Here is a 17,691-nt window from a genome sequence, read left to right as displayed (position 1 = left end):
AAAAAAAAGAGTGCTTCCTGCTTTATCAGAAAACTGGTGTTGGGACCCAGCGCCCACGCTGCCTGGGATTTCAGCTTCTGCTTCTAGCCTCTGTGTGTACCCTCACAGACACACACACAGAGGCACAGATACACAGACACATGGACAAAGACACACACAGATATACAGACAGACATACACAGAGACACACATACAGATACAGAGACACACACAGATACAGAGACACACACAGAGATACACAGACAGACACATCGACAGAGACACACAGACAGAGACATACAGAGACACAGAAACAATTTGATTTCTGAGACAACCACATATATTTTTCTCTACTAATTCAACACAAAGTAAACAGAGTTGATAAGTGATTATCTCTATTTCTCATTCAATTTATAGCTCGTTTCTTGCTCTCACCCCTGTGATTTTTTTTTCTCTTTAAAAATGGTTTCTTCTTCATTTTTTTTTACACGTATGGGCATTTCATCTACATATATGTCTGTGCACCAAGTGCATCCGGTGCCTATAGTGGTCAGAAGAGGGTGTTGGATCTGGAGTTACGGACGGTTGTGAGCTGACATGTAGATGCTGGGAATTGAACCCAGGTCTTCTAGAAGAGCAGCCAGTGTTCTTAACCACCGAGCTATCTCTCCAGCCCATTCCTGAGACTCTTGAGCACAGTTTGATGGGCAGCAGGACAAGTAAGAGAGGACAAACAATTATGATATTCAGGCAGTGTCTTCCTCTTTAGTACAAAAGAGTCTGGCCAAGTTTCAGAAGCACTTCATTAGAAGTCTGGGATTTCCATCAAATGTTGCTAATAATGTGCCAAATTAGCAGTGCAAACAGCCTAAGCAAGACAATAATTGTGTAATATTGCTTGTTTGACTCAAGAGACAGGTGGAAATTTAGTAGTTCTTTATTTCTTCCACAGAGAGTACCCAAATGGGTATCTTTTTACTAAATTAAGAAAGCATAAGAACTTGTTTGATAGCACCTTCAAGGAAACATGGACCTAACACAACAGCTGGAAACATAAAAGAGATCAAACAATTTATACGATTTCTTTGAAGATCATTTCTTCATTTTGCGAGGATGCCGACACTTGACGCATGATCAAGAACTAGCTCCCTGGCTGCTTCTTCCCTTTGGCTGGCTTGGAAGGGAGAATGCTCTGATGAAAATATAATTAGAAAGTAACCAGATAGATATAAGCGACATTTTCATAACATCTTATGTAAGTTCAAAAAGGAAATATATAATTACTTTGTTTTATTATTGCCTCCACCAGAGCATTTGTCCAAGCGTGAGCCAGGAGCTCAGTGTCCTGGGTCACCTTCTCAGTCTGAACTTCATAATTATTTCTTGTAAGGCAAGCCTGCCAACAATGAATTCTCAGTCTGCATTGTTTAGACACTTTATTTTTGCCATTTTCAATTTTGAAGGGCAGTTTTGCTGGCTATGGGTCCTTTCTGTCACCTTGCTGCCTGCCTTTGGCCTCAGCATTTTTGAAACTATGACCAGTTCCCCGACTGCAGCTCTGCTGTGTGTTACGGTTGCTTTTCTCTCAATCCTTTCAAGATTTTTTTCTCTTGCTTTCAGTCTTGTGATTATCGCATGTGTGGATGTAGATCTGTGTTATCCAAATTGGAGTTTGTCAAGCTTCTTGGATGTATCAACCAGTATTATTCATCAAATGTGAAAAGTTAAGCTATTTGAAGTTACCAATTATTTTTGAAAATTTTGAGTTTTCTGCCCCTCTACTTTGTTCTGTATGCAGGTGTGCATGCATCTTAAATATTTATGAGGACATCATTTTCCTGGCAGGAGCCAGTGAGCAAGGGTGATTGGGATGAAGGCAGCCTATGCTACTGAGAAGGCAGCGTCCTGCTGAAGCCCAAACTTAGTGATCTCGATCTCTCTCTCTCTCTCTCTCTCTCTCTCTCTCTCTCTCTCTCTCTCTCTCTGCTAGCTGACCAGTGAATTCCAGGCTTGCCTGCCCCTCCCATCACTGGGATGGATTTCAGGTACATGCTACCACACCTGTTTTTGTTTTTTGTTTTTTATGTAAGATCTGAGTGGGGGATGCCATGTTTGCAAGGCCTGTGCTTTAATAACTGGGCCCCTCCTACTTTTGATGTTATTGCTGCTATATTTTATGGTGGCTCATATTTCTCAGTGATGGCTGTCAATTTTTCTTCATTATTTCTTTTTATTCTGCCTAATTTCCATTGCTCTATTGTCAAATTCACTTAAGCTCGCCTGAGACTCCCTCTGATTAAACTGTCCATTTGATAACTGTACTTTTCAATGCCTCAATTACGGCTGATTGCGTCTATCACTGCACCTCCTGACTTAATAAGGCCTCAGTGTACCATTCAACAGAACACGTAACTGTCATCACACTCCCGTGTCTTTATTGGTAAAACTAAAATCCTCTACCCATTCGGCAACTCTCAGCCCTCTTCCCCCCCAGTCCCTCACGATCAACACTTCACAGGCTGCCTCTAGGACTCTCACGGCCCACGTGTTTCTCATGAGTGGCCAGAGAGTGAGCACTTGCCCTGTTGTGACTGGCTCCTGAGCTGTGCACTTGGTAAGGCCAATGCTCTTTCCTGGTCACCACAGTGTCTTCAGAGCTCGTCTGTGTTGTAGCACATGGCAGACTTCCCTTCCTAAGACTGAAGAATACGTCACTGTATGTGTATACCAGTTAATTTATTTATTCACCTGACAAGAGATATTTGGGCTGCTTTGCCAATACTCCTGCTATTAAAATGGGCAAATGCTTCTTTGATACCAGGCTCTCGTACACCTAGGCGTGAACTGCTGGGTTATCTAACGGTTCTATTTTTAAATTTTTGAGAAACTGCCGTCCTGTCTTCTAGCAGCCCCTCTTCAATGGTCCCCAGTTGGTGGCACTGTTTGGTAAGCTTGGGAGGCCTGGCCTCGCTGGGGAAGAATGTCACTGGGGATGGGCTCTGAGGTATTTCTACTCCATTCTTCCTGCCATGGTGTAGGGCCTCAGCCCTCAGTTTCCAGCCGCAGCCATCAAGATGGCTCTGTCACCGTGGACTCCTGTTGCTCGGAATTGTAAGCCCAAATAAAAACCTTTCTCCTCTAAGTTGTGTTTGGTTATGGTGTTTTATGACAGTAACAGGAAAGTACCTAACCAATACAGGTATCTCTCCTGTGTGTGTGTGCATGCGCACACACGGCAAGTCACTGCTGCCCTGAGAGATACATAATTTTACTTAGTTTTTAAAAACATACGTATAGTGGTTAATTGTAAAGTCTTGTACAGTTTTGGAGCCCCCTCAAAAAGTTAAAAACTGGCCCTTTCAGATAATATATTATATATATAATTGTACTATATATTGTAACCAAGGCCCCCACTTCACATTAGCCTACTGTTGTCTTGGGGCTTTTTTGTGTATTTGGCTGAACTACTTCTGTGAAATCTGCCCCCCATTGTCATCTCTGTTCCGTTTCTGTCCTTATCTTCAAAGACTTGCTTAGAACCTGTGGGAGAGCTGTTTCCTCTGAGATCCAAGCATTCCACCCTGCAGGGGAGCTTCTTAAGCAGGAAGGCAAAGAACTCAAAATAGCTTCAGGAAGTCCCCCAAACTTACTAGATTCACTAGGTCCCTCCCTCACAGAATAAGCAGTAAAGATTCCCGAGGGTCACTCTCAGACTAGCCAAGCACTAAAGACTACTTGTGAGGCCAGACCAGCTCCCCGGAGGAGGTTTACACCAATCCAGTCACTCTAAGCTGCTGAGCTGCCTGCAGACCTGCGGTGTGTTACAGGTTCCCAGCTTTGTGAGCTGTCTGTCACCTACGCTGCCCTGGCCTTTGGTCATGCAGCTGTCTTTGAGTCATTTCTGTTCCTATAAGTAAGCCCCCATCCAAATTCTTATAAGTAACCCCAATCAAACTCACTGGCTCCCCCAGTTGGTGGACTCCGTATTTGGGGTGCATGGAGTGTCTTCCCAGGAAAAGTCTTGTCACACAACACTACGCTCTTAAGCAGTTAAACTTTCACCCTTTGCCATAGTATGTGACTCACAGATGGCTCTCAAGGCTTGACTTATATAAGTCCAGGGTGCGGGGAGGCCTGAATACAAAGGGCCTTACAGAGCAGGAGAGTTGGCTCAGAGATTAGGACACAGTTGCTGTTTTAAAGGACCCATGTTTGATTCCCAGGGCCCCAGGACTAACAACCATCTGGAACTCCAGTTCTGGCCTCTGTGGATACCAGGCTTGCACACGGTGCACAGAAACACATGCAGGTTAAACGCAGAGACACATAGAACAGATATTAATTTTTTTTTTTTTTTTAAATCAGCGAGACAGGTCTATGGACCTGATCTTTTTTTTTTTTAAAGATTTATTCATTTATTATTTACACAACATTCTGCCTCGATGTATGCCCACACACCAGAGGAGGGCGCCAGATCTCAGTACAGATGGTTGTGAGCCACCATGTGGTTGCTGGGAATTGAACTCAGGACCTCTGGAAGAGCAGTCAGTGCTCTTAACCTCTGAGCCATCTCTCCAGCCCCAGAAATAAATCTTTAAAAAAATTCAAGGGCAGCACAATGGTGTTCTTTGGGGGTGGACTGTAATCCACCAATGGGGTAGCCCTGAGAATCTGTGTGTGTAAAAGTTTACTATATATATATATACATACATACATACATACATACATACACACACACACACACACACACACACCAGGGAGGGAATTTCCTATATGCAAATTAAAAAGAAAAAGTGGTCAGTATTTGTTCATAGAAAGAGACTTCTGAACCTGTGCTGCTTGTAAGAGGTGGATTCAGTTCCTCACTGATTCCCAGAAGCGAAGACAATGAGGTCAAACTCTCATGCTTGATTGTAGGTTAGGCCCTGGGTCATTCTTCTTTAAGTAAAATTCTAGGTTAATTTGTTACTTGCAAGTCTAGCAGATCACTATGACTTTAAAGAACAAGGAAAGCTCACAGGATGTAATAAATAGAGGAGAGGGCGGAAACAGGCCGGGCAGAAAGGCCTTTGGCTGGGTGTCCTTTCCTCTCAGACCCCAGCTCTGGCCAGCAGGCGTTGGGGGGGGGGAGTGAGAGGGGGGAGGCGGGCAGCGGGGGTGGGTATAGAGCAACACAGCAGTCAAGCGTTCTCTCTCCCTGCTCCAGTTGCTGCTTTAACTTCAGATCAGGTCTACAGTAAAGGCCTTAGTACATCCGCGCTTGGTGGGAACCTCTACCCATATGCATGCGCATCACAGCCATGGCTGCATCTTCTGCTTTCGGTTGTCGGAGTAAGGCAAAAAAAGACAAAACTCAAATGAACAGATGAACAAGAAAAACACCCAAAAAGGCCAGCTTGATCCTTAAGCAGACCCATCCTCCTCCACCTCCCACAAAGCCGCCTTTTTTTTACTAACAGCTCCCAGGCAGGCTTGGCCACTCCATCCATTTTGAAGAGGTAAAAATGGTTTGTTTTCTTTCTTTCTTCCCTCCTTCCTTCCTAATTTTTTATTTTGTTTTGTTTTGAGCTACTGAACTTACAAACAATCGTCTTATCAAAATGTAAACACCTTTCAATGCCTCTCAATGTGTCATTTCATCAAGCTGTGTCTGCAGACACAGGAGAGCCTTGGCATTCGTGTTGAGAGTGCCTGGGAGGACAGCCCTGTCCTCGGGACTGCCCGTGGTGATGCTTCTAGCAGCAAAAGGCAGAAACCCTTGGGAGTAGTGCTCTCTGAAAGTTCTAAGACTGTTGGTATACACCGAGGAGCCACGGTTCAACACTTCAGAAACAGTGGCTAGGAGACCTGATTCTACTCTTACCCTTTAGCGTTGCTGCTTGGCACATTTCCTGAGGCTCACTGCTCATGGTTCCACCACTTCTGACTTTAATCCTCACCCTGAACCATGGTTCTATGCCAAATTTAAATGGATAACCTTATAACAGAACTCCTATTTTATCTGGTTTAAAAATACGCTGGATCCCACCTTCTTGCTGCTGCGCTCCATCTGTCGCTGCATGTGACACCCTGGTCCTTGTGAGCCGGGAATGGAGGTCACTTCACAGCCACAGCAGCAGCGAGTTTAGACTTGCTAATTAGCTCTCCTGTGGCAGAAGAAGCAGGACTACACTTGCTCAGTCGCTGCCGCACACCCCTTAGCGTGGAGTAGGCCTCTGCCCGGGGCTCAGCATCTCAAGTCTCTGCCTTAAAACGTAGGTTGAGAAGTTGAGGGAGAGTAAGGATGGGTATATGGGAGGATTTGGAGGGAGAGAGGGAGGGGGAAAGGAAGGAAGGGAGGGAGGGAGGGAGGGAGGGAAGGAGGAGAAAGGAGAAATACTATAATTAAATTATAACCTCGAATATAAAATTTTTTAAGAAGGTCAAAATTTCCATTATGAAAACATATGTATTTATAGAAAAGAAAAGTCTTTCCAGCCATCATTGAAGCTTTGTCAGCTGGGTGAGGCGCTACTTACATAAGGTCCTAAGAGGCCACTGCCAAATCAAATCAAACAATAGAGGTTGTCTAGACATGCTACGATCTGTATAACCACAGAGGTTAGGTATAGAGTAAGGGACTGGCAGGGAGGGGAGGCTCCCCCGAGGAAGAGTAAATAGAATATAGACTTAGGGAGAGACAGGGGAAACTGGAGCAGAAGAATGAAGCAGGGAAGAGGAGGGAAGAACAGAGGGAGGGACAGTTAGCACTAAAGGCCATGGGGGGGGGGAATCATATAGAAACCTACTACAGTAGAGGCTTCTTAAAATATATACATATATGAAGGAAATCTAAATGGGAGTCACCAAAAAACAGGGGAGACAAAGCCCCAACTAGGTATCGCTCTCCCCCAAGCAAACCTCCAATGCCAGAAAGTTGTTGGCCAAAGAGGTGCCTTAGAAACCCCCAAACAACCCAGGCTATTGCCGAGGTTACTGACTGCTCCCCACAAACTGATGGTAAGGCCCTATTGCTAAAGACAGCACTTTCCTATCTCACTGAACACAGAGAAGTTAAGTTGATGCCTACAAACTCTTCAGTCTACAACAGTGACCCAACCACATGATATGCTGGTACAATGGTGGCACAAACGTTGTGGGAGTCACCAACCATCACCTGCTTGGACTTAAGGTCTGCCTCATGAGATGGAACCCAAGCCTGACACTGCGCGGGTGGCCAAGAATCTGAGACTATGGTGGCACAAACATTGCGGGAGTCACCAACCACCATCTGCTTGGATTTAAGGTCCGCCTCAAGAGATGAAACCCAAGCTGACATTGCACAGGTACCCAAGAATCTGAGACTAGGCAGGCCATGGACCTAGAGAAATCCAAAATACTATGGCTCTGTTAAAGACAAATAGCAATAAAAGGACTGCTAATGACACTCTGCTATACCCATAAATCAGTGTCTCACCCATCCATCACCAGAGAAGCTTCCTCCAGCAGTAGGTGGGAGCCAGCACAGAGACTCAGAACTGGACAGTGTGCGGAGAGCCAAAGACCTAACACGCGATCCTAAAATGGGATCTCTTACTGGGTATATGAACCACATGTAAGGGAGGGCCCTAGGCCCCAATGTAAAAGCCCAGTGCAAGAAGAACTCAGCAGGATTTTTATGGATTTTTTTTGTCTCATTGTGTTTTGTTTTGACATTTCAAAAATCTTACTAGTTTTGCTTGTATGTCATTGTTTCCTATTTTTTTGCTTTTATGTGTTTGTGTGTATGCATGCACATTTCTTATGGTTTTTTTTCGTGTGTGCATGCATGTGTTTCTTGTGTTTTTCTTTCTTTCTTTTTTTAAAAAGCTTTGTTTTCTAAAAAGAGAGAGAAAAAGAAGGCATGGAGCTGGGTAATGCAGAGGTGGGGAGGAGGTGGAAGGAGATGGGGAGGGGAAACTGACCAGAACATATTGTATGAAAAAGTTATTTTCAATTTAAAAAGTTGACCAGAGATAACTATTATTAATAATAATTGCATAATTATAATATTTTATACGTAGCATTCCTTTTCCATATGCATATAACAGGACTGGCACCCATGTGAACTCACGGGGCCTGCAGAGGTTCAAGCCAGGTAGTGTCCTACTGCTAAGATGGGGAAGTGGACATGAGCTCCCATCGCTAACCAAGAAGCTATCTCCAACATTATATCTATATCTACCTATATATTGTATATTGCTTTGGATAATGCTATTGTACACTGTAAAGATTTGTCACTCATATTGGTTTAATAAAACAGTGACTGGCCAGTTGTGAGGCAAGAAGTATAGGCGGGGCAACCAGACTAGGAGAATTCTGGGAATCTTAAATTATAAATTTAAATTATAAGAGCTAGTTAGTAATAAACCTGAGCAATAGGCCAAACAGTTTATAATTAATATAAGCCTCTGTGTGTTTTATTGGGACTGCAGAACCAGGCAGGAAGGAAACTTCCGTCTACAGGACATGCCCTCACAGAGCCCTTTTTTCTTTATAATCATCTGACTGTCTTAAAGGCAAAATGTCATAGATAGTCTAGGTCTACACATGGAAACATCACTAGTTCATATGCTACATGGTTTCATGTTACTGCGTGTTATTACAGATTAATCTTTATATTATTGTTTTGTAGTATTTTTTAATTAATAGGTAACTCTTTCATTTTCTAATAATAAGTAAAAAGTTTTCTCCCACCAGGCATGGTGGCACACCTTTAATCCCAGCACTCAGGAGGCAGAGGTAGGTAGGCCTTTGAGTTTAAGGCCAGACTGGTCTACAGAGCAAGTTCCAGAACAGCCAGGGCCACACAGAGAAACCCAATGCAGACAGCTTCCCCACACACACCAAGCCTCTCTCTTCAAGTTTAGTCCTTTGGTGAACAAGTCTGAGGAGATGAGGCTTATTCAAACCACACAGATAGTTTTATTTTTAATGGCACATACACGAACTGGCTTTAAGCTGGTTTCTGAAACAACTTTATTTTTCCAAGAAAGAAATACTAAAGAAAAGAAGACTATACAGTAGCCTCTCTTTGTACAGAAATGGAAATAGTCTTCCTTTGAGGAAGTCAGGCACGATTGGACCAGACCTGGAGACACACTTGGTAATCATCCCTGTACCTGGCTGCACCCTGGCTCCAATAACAACCTTTTGACTTCTATCATTAAGAGCATAAGGACACTCTGTCTGTCTGTCTCTGTCTCTGTCTCTGTCTCTCTCTCTCTCTCACACACACACACACACAAACAAACAAATCTTAGCAAAAACAGCCTGGTATTATCACGGTAAGGACATAGTTGAGTGACAGAGCACTTGCTCTTAGCACGGTGTGAGGCCCTGGGTTCTATTTCTAGTACAGCAACAAAAACCCCAAACAAACAGAAAACAAAGATAGGCACTGACTTAATTACTGAATTCAGAAAAGTTAATACAGTATTTTCCAGGTTAAATATTAATGACCAAAAGCAATTCAGAGCCAAGTCAGGGTTAGAAAGGTCATTATCTCCTGACGTCAGAGATAATATTTAAAAAATTGTAAATAAATATAAAGCCAGGTTTCTATTACTCCAGAGAGAAAAGTTTATGTTTTTCAGCATCCTTGTTCCTCTTCCTGTGGTACTTTTCTTCCTAATACAACATGGAGTAGACATCAGAGAATTGTTAAAACAGAGCCCTGGATTCCAGCCTCACCACTTCCAAATCAATAAGTCTGAGCGGGCCCAAGAACCTGTATTCCCCACCACTTCCGAATCAATAGGTCTGAGTGGGCCCAAGAACCTGTATTCCCCACCACTTCCGAATCAATAGGTCTGGGTGGGCCTGAGAACCTGTATTCCCCACCACTTCCGAATCAATAGGTCTGGGTGGGCCTGAGAACCTGTATTCCCCACCACTTCCGAATCAATAGGTCTGGGTGGGCCTGAGAACCTGTATTCCCCACCACTTCCAAATCAATAGGTTTGGGCCGGCCGAGAACCTGTATTCTTGAAGTGTTCCCAGGCGGTACTGAAGTTGGCAGGTGGCAGCCACACCGCGGCAATCACTGTACCTGAAACTTTACGTTCCCAAGGGCAGCAGTGCCAGCTGTTCTTCACTGCCGACGCACAAACGTATCTGGACGAAAATGCAAGAGTCCCTTGGGCGGTTTCCTCCCTTCCAGGCTAAACAACAGAAGTCCTCTAACCTCTTCTTATTGTAGCTATTATTTCCAACCCTTGGCTCTTTTTTCTTCTCTCCTGAAGTTCTTTGTTGAATGTCCCCAACTTTCTTTCTGATGTAGAGCCATAAACAAGACCCAGAACCCGAGTCAGCGACCTGCCAGGGAGAATGACTCAGAAGCAACCCTGCGCACACATTCACGGGTTTTTTGTCGCCAACGCTGCCCTGTTAGCGCTCCTTGTCACGTGCTCCTGACTCTCCGGGAGCTTCAGTGGTGTGGCACAGACCTTAAGAACGCTTATCTTCTGAGAAACCAGATAGATGCCACAGCGCAGCGTTCTAAGACAGAACGGGGCCTGGTGACCCCGCGGAGAGAACACAGAACCTGGAACTCAAGGTCAGATTTCCAAGTCTAAACAGTTTAACAGAGGAGCCTGCTTTTACTGTCACACTAGATCTGAAGCCACCACCCAACAATAGCTTCAAGTGATGGGAAACGTCAATGCCTCCTTTGGTAGCAGTGATAAGGACTGGGAGTGGACAATGGGGCTCTGGGCCGCCGAGAGCAAAGCTGCACCAGGACACAAACGCCCGTCCCAATCCTGTGCTGCAAGTGGCCAGAGAAACAGGCGCTACCGTGCCCTCAAAACACCCATGCCCTCAGTTCCCACTTCTCCCTTTTCACATTGTCTTTCTGCCAACTTGTTTACTGCATGTCAGGGCCCCCGTTTCTGGCACCGCCGAGCTTTAGCGCGTGAGCTCTTTGCACTATGCTCTCTTTGTGTATTGTGTGCGCTGTGGAGGTGCTCAGCATATAACAACAGCAGTCCCAGTATTTCCCAGAAACATCAGCATTCTTCCGGGCCGTCCGGCAGCTATTGACTGGAGTCGACGCGGGCACAACTGGAGGCTCCGCTCTGCCCATTCTCCTTTCATTTTAGACAAGACAGTTGAAACTAGGCACACCACAACATTTTTCTGCCAAATTGCCTTTTCAAAGAGAATGTTCCAGAATGTAACCACCGAGCAAAGACAACCTGTTGTAGAATGCAGTTGCCTATAGCCAGGCAGACAAGCTGTTGCTTGATTAAAGCCCTGATGTGGGGTCTGGAGAGGTAACTCAGACGGTGAGTGCTTGCGAGTACTGGAGGTCCTGGACGCTATTCACATCCCCACATGAACCAACCAACCAGCTAAACAAACAGAGAGCACGTGAATGAAGGGGAGCCAGACCAAAGGCTGCTGCTAAGCTCCTAGAGGCTCTGGAGTAGAAGGCTGTAATTAAAGGAACTTCGGAGTAAACCTACTGCCTCAGCACAGCCAGATTTAAGACAAGGAGGAAGGTAAGAGGGCAGGCAGCCAGTGGGAGCAGATCCCACAGACCTCCAGACAGACCTGGAGTGGAGGGGCAGCAAGGCAGGCAGGTTCCAGCCGGGCTCTTCCTGCAGTACGGAGGCAGCCCGTGTTGCTTAGCATGCGACCTCCCATGTGTGGCCACAGAGTCGAGCTCACTGTAATCTGTTGCATTCAAAGTCACAACTACTCAACATAACTAATTCCACTCATGAGGGATCTCTGACAAGTGGCCCTTCCTGGGACACCAAGGATACACACCCAGTACTGAAAAGAATCATGGGAGCAGCCACCACCCGAGCCCCCAGCACCACCAGTTGCATAGTCCCGCATTGAAGAACCTATCACTCTCACCAGGCAGAAATCACTAACGCACGTTCTGCAAGTGTCTAGGCGCATTTTAGCAATTTGTCCCAGAACACAAGCTTCCCACTAACAGATAAACCTCTTTCTGTTACATTCAAACTGGATAAATACTAATCAGCTTTTCATTTGGGCAAGATTAAAAACTACAATGATCAAATTAATTTTAGCTTGAAAACTAGCATGACCAGAATACATCATTACAAATACTTCAAGGGCTCCCAGGGGCTTCTTAGCAAGGGCAAATAGAAGGTCAAGAGCTGCAGCGGTCTTGCGATGACATGAGCATCTCGGAGCATCTGCCGGAACAGAACCCCTTCAGCTCAAGATGACAGTAGGGCCTTTTCTATTATAATTACAGATTTCTCTTTTGCTCGGAAGGCTAAGCTTCAAAAAATGTTTCTATCTAAAAATAGCCCGGGAATTCAGTGCTATTTTCAATTCTTACATTCTTTTCCTACAAATACACCACTCAACATCTCCTTCCATCGCCGACACCTTATGTCATTAGAATCAGACAACATCGAACAACAAAGAAACCTTTAGGTAAAGTCTTGTAAAATGGGAACATGACATAACTAACCCTGGGTTTGCCTCCCTCTTTGCTTATAGATGGAGATATAGGCGAACAACTGTTTCATTAAAAAAAAAAAATTCCACATTCCTAAAAGCGGGTATAATTTACATGCTAACCGACAGAGAGATTCCTTTTAGATTCTATGCTACTAACAAGCTGCTTGACTTGAAGTCATTCTACTTGAAGTGTAAACATAGTTCAAACTATGCAGGGTGACTTGTGTTCGATTCAAAGTAACACTGGAATCTTGCCTTCGCTTCAGTCTAGACTTAAGCTGGGGCTGGCCAAGTTGGAAAAGCAGTTCAGAGCTTTAAATACTTTTAATAACAAAGTCAACACACTTGAAATCATCCCCTAAAACAGTGGGTCTCAACCCCTTTGACAAATCTCTATGTCCAAAAATGTGTATATTTTGATTCATAACAGTAGCAAAATTACAGTTATAAAGTAGCAACAAAAATAATTTTATGGCAAGGGATCACCATAGCATGAGAGACTGTACTAAAGGGTCACAGCGTTAGGAAGGCTGAGAACCACTGCTCCAAGACCTTCTTCCTAAATGGGTTCTTAAAAAGTTATTTTCCTTAGGCAGGGAAAGGTCTATTTTTAAGCAAAAGCTTTTCCTTTAAAAAGATACTTTCCATCTATACATTTGGCGAGGCAACGTTTTTCTCTGCAGCAGATCCACTTGAGTGGGGTAGAACAGGAATTAACTTTCAACATGTTTCCCCCACAGTGACCACCAGAGAGAAGAAAGCTTAGAGACACAGTGACATTTCTGTGTACAAAAACCATTTCTACCAATCTAATACTTTAACATTCAAAATAAGGGTTAATCTACGACTAAAGAAATAAGACGAGGTGAGAATCAAATACTCCCTCCGGGGAGAGCTGAGTAAGTCGGGGTGCTCACAGCAGCACACATGGAAAGAAAACACCGGATCACTGTTCTGACACGGATCGGTGGCAGCATCCACACTGGTTTTCCCAAGGCATATACAATTACCATGATAGTTACTCCAGGGAGATTTAAGGTACAGAGAACAAAGAGAAATGTTAAAATCCCCAGAGTACTCACAAGTAGCTTGAAAGAGAGTCCGAAGCACAGTTCTTCAGAGGTCTTCTCTCTGGATCATCAACACAATCTGGAGTCTGAAACAGATGCCTATCTTATCAGGCCTGGCAATCACATTGCAGCTCACTAACTTCTACTTGGGTACACAGTTTTACAACTCAGAACAAACGCTGGCTAAAATTAACTGCAGCCGAGCAGCAGGCAGGAACACGCTGGTTTGCATCATGTGGGCCGGGATTTATTCACTAGGACAACACTGGTGTCCTCTTTATGGGACTCTGACCAAGGGGTGTGCCCTGCCGAACAATGCACAGCATCACGATTACGCTAATTACTGAATCCAGTTGGGCACCACTGACTGACTTCAAGTCGGCTCTGCAGGCACTGACAGAGAAAAAGCGAGGAGGTCTTTTCCCGAGAAGGCAAGTGCCTGGTGTTTAAGCACATTCGGGTCCGACAACTGTGACAACAAGGTGGCAGCAGTGTCTGCTCTTCGTGGGACATCTGGGACATCCACTGAGGTTACCCACTGGCTTTCTGCTCTCTTCTCTACTTCCCAGGGAGGTGCTATGAGGACACATGGCCACTTCAACAACAAAACCCACAACCGAGAGCAAACATCTCCAGTTTATCAAATGCACTGTGAAATGCATTGCCCTGTGTGGCTGGCTACAACCAGAAGAACTGTCCTCTGTTGGAGCAAATGATCATTCTCTAAATATACTGAAACCTAAGCAAACAGTTCAAGACTCCAAACCACAGGCAATATTTAAAAGAAAATTAGAACACAATGCTCTCACCAACTACAACTTAGAACAAAGGCATAGACTGTGTAGCGTCTACCACGGATGATTCAGAATGCTTAGCTTCAAGCGTATTAGTTCCTATGCCCTGAATGGATACTTCTTCAATCAAACCTCCAGTCACCTGCCCTTCCAACAGACACAAAGTAACTCTGCCTGGAAGACAACTGGATTACCGACCTGACGCCACATTAACAACACGCCTAAAATCCCACGTATCTTTTCAGAGTTATTTGTTTCCTTATAAAACAAACAAACAAACAAACAAACAGTCAGGGGACTTACTGAACTCAACACTCGAAACCCAGGTCCAAGCTCAGGGGCTTCAGTGTCTCCCATATACCAGTGCTTCTCAACCTTCCTTTAATATTCCTACATTGTGGTGGCTCCCAACCATAAAATTATTTTGTTGCTACTTCATAACTGTAATTTTGCTACTGTTACAAACTGTAATGTAAAGATCTGATCCACAGGACGTTTGCTATGCCACCCGCCGAAGAGGTCGCGACCCACAGGTCTATAGCACGGATCACTACAACACAACGGGACTCTTAAAGAGCACAGCTCCATCTGTGACACGCTTGCCAAAAGTTGCCAATGGTTAGCTTTCATTGGCATACACTGCTAATATGATCTTCCTCGTGTTGTTTATAAAGATGGCTGGTTGCGTACCTGACACTCTAGCCCCGCGACCAACCTACGCTGCTGCGGACAGACACACCCACCCCACCACCTGGCAGCTGGTATGCGCTCTAGGCCGGTTCGCCCAAAGCTTCCGGAGAAAATAAGAAAACAAGCCTCACTAACCAGAGGGCTAACCTCTGATTAACAGGTGATTTTCAGCAAACTTATTCTAGAATTTTTTAATGCCAACAGAGGACACTGTGGGGCTAATTTTAACAAAAAAATATTATCATCCAAGAATGCTTGTGTTCAGTAGGTAGGTCTCTTGGCAAAAAAATCCTTTATGCTCTCATCTAGTTAAAAAAAAAAAAAAAAGCAGAATTGACCTACACATCATATTTTACATTGTGGAAGATCCAGACAGCTTTGTAAGGTCTATTCTGAAGCGAGAAATACTGGGCAATTTTCTAGTTCCTCTCATGTCAAATCTCCAAGTATGAGTCTGTTGTTTCCCTTACCACCCTGTTTGAAAACACAAGCACCTACTGGGAGGAGTGGCAGTGGTGCACACCTTTAATCCCAGTACTTGGGAGGAAGAGGCAGGTGGATCTCTGTGAGTTTGAGGCCAGCCTGGTCTAGAGAGAATTCCAGGGCAGTCAGGGCTGTTATACAGAGAAACCCTGTCTCAAAAACAAATAAAAAAACAAAGCCACAAAAAACAAAGACAATAAACACGAGAAACAACACCTATGAAGGAAACAGTGCACCTTCTAATTCACTTTAGACACTTGATTGCTTGCTTCTTCATCAGTAAAAAAAATAAATAAATAAATCAAAAGCTATGTGTTTGTTCTAGGTCTAGAAGGAGAGTATCAGACCCTTGACACTGCAACACAACATTGTTATCTGCAGAGTTCATGCTGAGAATGTGCAATCAAGTTACAAACTGTTTCATAAAAATCTCATATTCTAAATAAGTTTCCAGTTTTGTATTGGGCCATATTCATCGTCTTCATATTCACAGAGCTCTCCAGCTGCATCTGTCCTCAAGGATGCAAAGACTCAAGGTTTTGAACTCTGAACCTCTAAAATAAACAAAATGTCCTGTGTTCACTGTGTACTCTTCTGGAGCATTAACTTTTTTTTCCCGTAATTTTATGAAAAGGGTCTGTGACCCCAAAGAGTAAAGAGAGCTGAGGTTAGCCTGGTAGTACTCAGGGAGAAATTGAAAGCTAAGGGAAACCAAGGCGGAGGGAGACCATTGAGAAAGGGTTAAAATAAATACGTAAATCAAAAGAGGGGTCTCCTTCCTAGGGATGGTATGCAGTTACAGTATTGTGGCGCAATACTGTGGGGTGCTGCTGGCTCTGGCACTAAGTGAGGGGACAGGGACAGAAGACAAATCTAGGCGATCAAGGAGTTCACATTTTGATGTCATATGATACAGGGAGCCAGGAACACAAAGGACATAGCTCAGTTCTTAAACAGAGATTATTTTTGTGATGAAATTTAAAATTTAAGATCCAGAATAAATATACATGCTATATTGTATTCTGGAACCCTCAAAGAGTCAAGGATTGTAAAAAGACGAAATATTCCAAAATATCTAAAATTTATATCTAGACTAGGTTGTAAGGTTTCAATTCTTAGCCCTTTATATTTGATCCAAATATTGAAAGCGGTAAAGCAGGGGAAATTTCCAGGGTTCGCCATGGCTCTCAGGTTTTCAGAGGATTATACAAATCATTCAAAGCCTTAACGAAGTGCATGCTTTAAAAAAAAAAAAAAGTACCAACCCATGAGGGAAGAAATCCATCAAATGGAAGCTCTGGGGCTAACTGTAAGGCACTGCCTCTGGGCCATGTGACCATAAGGACATTGCTGACTTGCGTCTGCTTCCTCAAGTGTTAAATGGTGACAATAATGCTGACATCAAAGGGCAGGCTGAGAGCTCCCCGAGATGACTGACAACGCTGGGCCACAGGTGCTTTCAATAAATGGCTGTGATGTGACCATGTCACGTCAGCGGAGCACCTGGTGAAGATCAATTGGGTATTTAACGAGTGAAGATCAAACGCTCCACTTTTAAAGCTCAACACTTCAGAATATGAAAAGTTGAAAGGAATTTCAAATGATTGCTAAGCATTCCGAGGAAACCTGAGGTGTGCGAACACTCTTTAAACGCTGTTATGGCAATAACCTCTTTGATTTTCCTCTGTTACATCACCCGACATGCCTAGCCTTGGGTGGAATTCGAATTTGGGATTCTGGGTAGACAATACACAGGGACACCAAGCTGCAGATTGTTGTGATAGTGTCCCTATTCACTCCAGCCTTGTCATGGGGCAGTCCCTTCCCACGCTGACTCTGGCTTGGCCATCGGGACACCAGCAAACAGTGCCCAGAGCCTTGTTTTTGAGATGGTATAATCAATCACTCTTTAGACCAAGCTGGCCTTGAACTCACAATCCTAGTGACTTAATCTCCCAAGAGTGTATTCACTGTCATCTTGCTCATTAAAACATACATTTCTATCCTAGCTTTACAAATGATCACATTAATATCATCCACAGAAAAATCTTAGCAATGAATTAAGAGTATCATTTATGCCAGGTGGTGGTCCCAGCACGCGGGAGGCAGACATAGGCAGATCTCTGTGAGTTTGGGGCCAGCCTGGTCTACAGAGCGAGTTCTAGGACAGACTCCAAAGCTACAGAGAAACCCTGTCTCAAAAAAAA

At 44.2% G+C, this 17,691-nt stretch overlaps 1 protein-coding gene across 4 annotated transcripts in view; it reads right to left on the bottom strand.

The window, feature by feature from the left end:
- The window catches only part of Slc20a2 (solute carrier family 20 member 2), a 92,031-nt gene that overhangs the window by 42,864 nt on the left and 31,476 nt on the right, over positions 1–17,691 (bottom strand). The window contains exon 1 of one of the 4 annotated variants that reach the window (XM_026786879.1): positions 13,530–13,957. The exons of 2 other annotated variants lie outside the window; for them this stretch is intronic. The gene's annotated coding sequence lies outside the window, so the exon portion shown is untranslated. Of the gene's footprint in view, positions 1–6,007; positions 6,139–13,529; positions 13,958–17,691 lie in introns of those variants that run through there. One more of the 4 variants, XM_026786880.1, reaches the window with a different exon arrangement.

Source organism: Microtus ochrogaster, linkage group LG7_11 (genome assembly GCF_000317375.1).
Source record: "Microtus ochrogaster isolate Prairie Vole_2 linkage group LG7_11, MicOch1.0, whole genome shotgun sequence".
Lineage (NCBI taxonomy): Eukaryota > Metazoa > Chordata > Mammalia > Rodentia > Cricetidae > Microtus > Microtus ochrogaster.
This window is presented reverse-complemented; position numbering and strand designations above follow the sequence as displayed.